The following is a 6,706-nucleotide window of genomic DNA, read 5'->3' as shown; positions in this document are numbered from 1 at the left end:
AGGAGCCTTAGGATATGACTACACTGCACACTAAGCCCAGGTCTGTGGGACCCGGCTTCTGGACTAGGTGTTTCTAAGCATCCACACTGCACTGTAAACCTAAGTTTACAATTGCTGGACCCGGGTGTCACTGTGCTAACACATACTGCACTACGCAGACCTTCTGACTTGGGTCTGCGGCTTGAGCTGCATCCACGCTGCAGAATGACAGGGCTTGGACCCAAGTCACAGTGGGACTCAGGCTCTGACTTGCCTTTCCTCTCTTGCAGGGTCCTAGGCCCAGGTCCTGAGTGCTTGCTGAGCTGGGTCAGACTGATCTGTGTGGATGGCGGGGTGGGGGGGGGAACACGGACGGACTCAAACCTGAGTCAGAGTCCAGGCTTAGTGTGCCACGTAGGTATAGCTTAAGTGCCCTTAGACATCTCTGGCCTCTGAAAAGCTAGCTTTTGCTTATGCCTCTTGATTGCTTTCCCCTCTGCTGCTCTGTAATTGTGTTGTGGATTGGCTTTAACTGTATAATATCATTCTCTAAATGCATTATATATTATGTCTGCTATTAATTCTGTAATTCCTTTATACAATTCCGTAACCTTATGATTAAATCTGTGAAGCATTTATACCAAGGGCTCTCTGAACATAACATATTATTGTTCCGCTTTACTTGCCACACATTCCCATTTTCAAAGCACCAGCAGTTCCACGAGATGAATTCAGGGCCCATGGAAATCTGAGGGGTAGATTTGGGTGTTTCTTGTGTGAGAAGGTTGGGCATTTCCTGGTGGACTGGGAGAATGGAAACACACTCAACAATACAGTCTATAGTAGCAGTTTGTCAAGTTTTCTGCAGGGGAAGGGGATACAATACCCACACTTGCTGCTGCCATACTAGTCTGATCTGTCACAGCCTCAGAGGCATTTGGCAAAGGAGTGCAGAGGAAACAAAGACATCCCTGATATTTCTACACATGGGATGAGGGCGCTGGATTCAGATCAGGTTGAGGCTGGGTCTAGGTTTTGGGTTTGAGGCCAGGTTATGGCTCAGGGTTTGAGCCTGAAGTTGAACCAGGGCTTGGTTTCAGGGTTTGGATTCAGTGATGCCAAAGCTGATTTTTGTGAGCTTCAGGCTTTACGTAGCGAAGGCTAAGCAAGTTCGGCCAAGATTTCAGCCACATCCCAGCAAGAAAGAGAAAATAGGTTCCTCACAATTTAAATACAACATAGAACCAGAATCATACAGGATGAGAGGATCCAGAGATTCAAGCCCAACACGCTCCCCAATCAGGAAATTGTCAGCAGGTGCAGGTCCCTGGTTCTAGAACACTTTTGTAGGGCCCCCCAGTGAAGGGCGAATGTCTGGGGCATTCTTAAGGGGAGGGAGGCGTGACATGTTTTTCCTGGCATTCCAATCTGTCAGAATAACCAACAGGGGCTGTGGGTGACCAGCTGGAAGTTAGGGTGGCCACTGAAGCTGCTCTTATGCATGTGGCCCCTAACAGTCTCAGCACCATTCGCCTGCTGCAGTTCTGGTGCCAACATCCACTCCAGTCCAGAGAGGAATTGGGTGACTTCCTTGGAGGAGGGGACATGTCACGATCTCTGTCTATCAAGCTTTGAAACAAAACTAATTCAGAGCATCACAGTCATGGTGGGAGCCCAGGGTGGGAAATAATGAGTTTGTAATTGCACTCACTGCATTCCTCAAACATGTGGCTAACTGGGGAAGGGGAAATGCCTCCCCATCTCTCCTCTCCACCTCATCAGCTCCTCTCTGAGGCTGCTCGTTTTTACCTGTGTAATTATTTCCACCAACTTACCTGATCTGCCCAGGCACAAACACGGTGAGCAGGTACCAGTTTCAATTCATTTTGGTCCATCTTACTAGCCAAAACATGCCGCTCTCCCCCTTCCCCCCCAGCAGCATCTTGGAAGCATAGAGAAAAAAAGATGTCTGGCAAATGGAAATTCAATTGGTTTAATATAGAGACTATTTTACTGCAGTCTAACTGGAGCCTCTTATTAAGAATCAGATGGAATTTCTAAACAGGGAGCGCTGGTCCCTTGGTGGGGGCAATCTCCAATCATATACCAACATTGCTCTTGACATATTTATGACTCCAATAAAATCTCCCATCTGGTATATTTTAAAATAAAATTGAAAATTTATCACTTTCCCTTAGTTGGTTTGTCGTTCTCCCCGGGAGAAGATAGCCGGCCTGAGATTATTGCATCGGCAGCCTGTCAGCTGAGGTTAGGCCGAAGTGTGATTTAAATTTCAATACTTTCCACATTACAGCTGTCTGGGGTGGGAAAATTACAAGGAGAAAAGCGGAGAGTGTGTTTCTGCTATTATTTCTATTCGTTAGGCTCCCCCTGATTTTGTTTTGTTTTACTTTTTTTAGCTCTGCCTGCCGCTCTGTGTCTGGGGGAAAAAAACCCTGGCACTTTGTTGGAATCCCAGCTAAGCAACCCAGCAGGCAATAGCGGGAGGGCCAGGAATACTCAGGAGAGGACGAGAGGGAACCCAGGTCCAGACACTCCTTCTGCTTCTTTGTTATTTGTATTCTGGTAGCATGTAGAGGCTCCTTTCAAGATCAAAGCCCCACAGTGCTAGGTGCTGTGCAAACATGGAGCAAAAGACAGTCCCTTCCCCAAAGAGATCACAATCTCTATAGGCAAGGTGGAGCAAAGGGAAGGACCTTTATGCCAATTTCACAGATGGGGAAATGAAGCAGAGACTAAGGGCTGTATTCGTTGGCAGTCAGCGGAAATGAACCCAGACCTTCCAAAGCTCAGTGCAACGTCTTAACCACAAAACCATGTTTATTAGGGCTGCTAGCCTCTCCCCTCCCAAATTTGGGCCCAAAATGATTGCTTGTGGCTTGCATTGTTATCCTGTACTATGCACACGATACAGGAGAGAGGAAAGGACTCCTCCCTCCCCTTTCTGCCCACTTCCATGCTCAGACCAGGAGAGAAGGAAACTGCTCAGCTTCCCAGGTCTGAAATGGTCGCAAGTGGAAGAGAGTCTGTGGGTGCAGAGCCTTTGGGACACCCCTACAGGGGCCCTGTGTGACATAAGCTATTCCACCTCCCCATAATGCATTGCTCCCACTACTGCATTCACACATTCCCAACCTCTCTTGGAGCTTCACCCACTGGGAGGTTAGATTAAGTGCACTGGTTTCTGTGCTGGTGAGGAACCAGCTGGGGGCTAGATTGTCACAAGCCTTGCTTGGCTGTGCCTGGGAGTAACCCCCGCACTGCTCCCCATTCAGCTGTGGTGGGGCCACTCGCATGATACTCCCCACTGTGAGTGGGGAGCGGATGGGAAGGGAGAGGAGCCCTGACTCCTGGCAGGTGCCTGATGCTCTATGAAAGGGGTGAAGTAACTTGCCCCTGAAACCCCCCCACCCACCAGAGCATGTGGGGAATAGGGGAGGAATTGTGACTGTGGGTCACAATGTGTTCTATAGGGTGGTGCAGATTGTATGGCTACAGTCTAACCTTGGGTTATTACACCCAGCAGTACAGGTTATGGGGCAGGTGCTCAACCAGCTGGGGGATTCAACCCTGGGCCGTAGGCATGGTGTGTGTGTGCTGTACCAGATGAGAGATTAAACCCAGCAGCCTAGTTATTGTGCATCTGCTGTGCCAACTGGGAGATTAAACCCAGTGCCCTACGTACTGTGCATTTTCTGTACCAGATGGGAAATTAACCCCAGGGTCTCTGGCTTCCTGGTTACAGTCTGTTCAGCCCTCTGGACAGACTGTAACATTGTAACACACCAAGTGTGTTTCTTAGGTGTCAGTGTGTGCCTTTTATGCACACTTGTTTGTGTGTGTGATCAGGAGCAATGGTGTGCAGTGCACTTGTGTCTTGCCTCTGAATGTGAGGTTTGTGACTGTGCATCAGGGTTTTGTGTACCTGGTGTATTGGTGCAATTGTGTCTGTGGTTCTGAGTACACTTCTGTGTGCATGTGTCTGTGTGTGTCATTAGGATGTGACAAATTCAGTCTCACAGGAGGAGTGTGTGTTTGCAGATGATGTGTTTTTGCCTCTCCTCTGAGTATATTTCATATACGTAGTCTTGATATGTGTGGCAGTTAGCTTATGCAGTCTTTTTATTGTGATTGTTTGTGGTTCAAACAAATAAGCACATGCATAAATAAATGTGTGTAGTTTTTGCACAGCAACTTTGCAAATTCTTTGTTGTAAGCAGATGTGCCAATGTGGTCTTCATTGTCTAGTTCATATCTGTGTGAATCCTTAGTGTGTGTAATGTATGCATATTTTGTTTATGTTTTCAATGTATGCATGTATAATACTGTATTGTGCATGTGTTTGTAAATGCCTGCTTTGTGATTGCTTGCATGCCTTCTGTGGGCAGTGTGTGTGGGTTATGTGTGTGTATGTGTGGTGTTGTCTACTGGCACAGAGACAGGAGTGTTCAGAGTTTTCATACCTTTCAAACAGCAGGAGAGGTGTCCATATATTTCGTAATTTTCTAACACTTCAACCAGCCTTCATGGTTTAAATGCCTGTCAAAACTTCAGGAGAGATATTTAGGAGATAATGTCAATGGAATGGAACAGTGTCATGAGATAATGCTTTCCTGATGCTACATAAAAGCCAAAATGGTGAAGAAGAGGCACAAATAAAATACAAAATGAACAAAACCAACCAAGGTAAAGTTGAGATGTTTAGTCTCAGAGTGGGAGACATTTACCAGGTGAGAACCTTTTAGTCCTACCTCTCTATTTCTATTTTATGGCACTCAGGGATCTTGCCAGCCAGTGCCCCGACTCCTACTCTGTGGGATCAGCCACAGGTTGTCACATCACATTTGAAACAAGATGTGGTGATAAAAACATCGCAGTGTGGTCCCCTCCCCTGCCCGGTCTCATGCTCAGGTGCTTTTGCATGCAGGTTAAGCGATGTTGTTATCCCAACATTTCTTTTCATTGACACTTTAAAAGATGTGTAGCATAATAGCAATGATTGAAGCACCTGCTGCTTTTCTCTGTAATTATCCAGTTCCCTCATTGGGAACCAGTTTATTGCCATCTCAGAGTGCAGCAGTCCTATTATCGCTTAAATAAGAGTCAGCCAAGCACCAACCCGCCAGGCTGCTGCTAACACCATTCCAACTACACAGACATAAAAGTGATTTCCCTCTGCTACTGGGTCCCCCTGGAGCAATGGAGTCCATCCAGGGAAAGAGAACTGTATGGAAGGTAAAGTAGAGTGGGGCTGCAAAGGGCAAAGCACTGCAGAGGGGGCTGGGAAGGGCAGGCCCTTGCACAAGGGGAATGGGAGCGGGTGTGCACTGCACAAGGGGAATGAGAGGAACATGTCTCTGCAAAGACTATGGGGATTATCATGGCAGCCTGAGCAGTAACAGAGCTCTGTGCCCAGCATAGGGAGTGCACAGGTGTGATCTGCTAACAGATGCACATGAGATGTGTAAGTGGCATTACCCACTTCTGCTTTTTTTCTCACTTGTTGGTGCTCCTGGAGAACTCCAGAGCTTCCTTTCATCACCCGAATGCTGCTCTGGGCAGGGTTCTCTCTGCATTGCATTGGGGTGAATTTTGCCTCTCTTGTATTTCCTTCTGGCCCTTCATGCAATAAATTGATCTGCTGTGCAAACCCTTTCCTCTAGCCAACAGGCGGAGCAAGGGGTAGGATAGGGGGCTCGTATTTTGGACTAGCTATCTGAATTCCAAAGATGCCCTGGGTCCTGGAGTCCTCTTTTACTGTGGCAGGGTTGGAACATTGTCACTAACAGTAATACCACCACCTACCTGTTATATAGTCCTTTTCAGCTGCAGATCTCAAAGAACTTTACAAAGGGTGTAAGTATTATTAACCCCATTTTACAAAGGGGGAAACTGAGGCAGGGAAAGGGGAAGTGACTTGTCCAAGGTCACCCACAGGCTAGTGGCAGAGCTGGGACTAGAACCCATATCTCCTAAGCTACAGGCCAATGTGCTATCAGGTCACACTTCCTCTCTTAGGGCACTTGCTCACATCCTTGGGCAGAGGAAGGTGGTCCCTGAACTGTAGGCAGGAGCCAGGTTCCAGGAGCTTAATAACAGAGTGAGAGAACTGGGGTCGTGAGACTTCGAGAGTGAGCTGTATAAGGACTGACCACTCTAGGGACCTGCTTCAGCATTGCCTTCACCAGCCAGGGCCTCAACTTCAAATCTCAAACGGCCAACAAATTGCCGGCCACTGTGCTGTTGCTTTGGGCATTCACAGCCAGCTGAGCTCCAGGACCCTCCGTCTGGATCCCCAGCATGTGTCTACATGGCAAAGAAAAACTCACACCATTGAGTCTCTGAGCCTGGGTCAATTGATTTAGGCTTGTGGGGTTCAAGCTGCAGGGCTAAAAATAGCAGTGTAGAGCTACGGACTCAGGCTGCAGATCAGGTTCTGAAGCCTGGCAAGGCGGGAGGGACTCAGAGCCCAAGCAGGAATGTCTACACCACTGTTCCCTCTAAGCTGTGCGCATGTGTGCACGCACACAGAACCTAAACCCCGTGTGCACAAAAAATGAAATACTGCATCGGAGCCAGGCCGAAATAGCCTTTACAGGTGACTTTTGATATTGTTTGCCCGCCATCTATCAACACAGCCAGATTCTACTAGCTGGAAAGAGGGGAAAGGGAAAGGAGGTTAAATTTCCTTTTTCTAAGTATTTAA

Source organism: Lepidochelys kempii, chromosome 10 (genome assembly GCF_965140285.1).
Source record: "Lepidochelys kempii isolate rLepKem1 chromosome 10, rLepKem1.hap1, whole genome shotgun sequence".
Lineage (NCBI taxonomy): Eukaryota > Metazoa > Chordata > Testudines > Cheloniidae > Lepidochelys > Lepidochelys kempii.
This window is presented reverse-complemented; position numbering follows the sequence as displayed.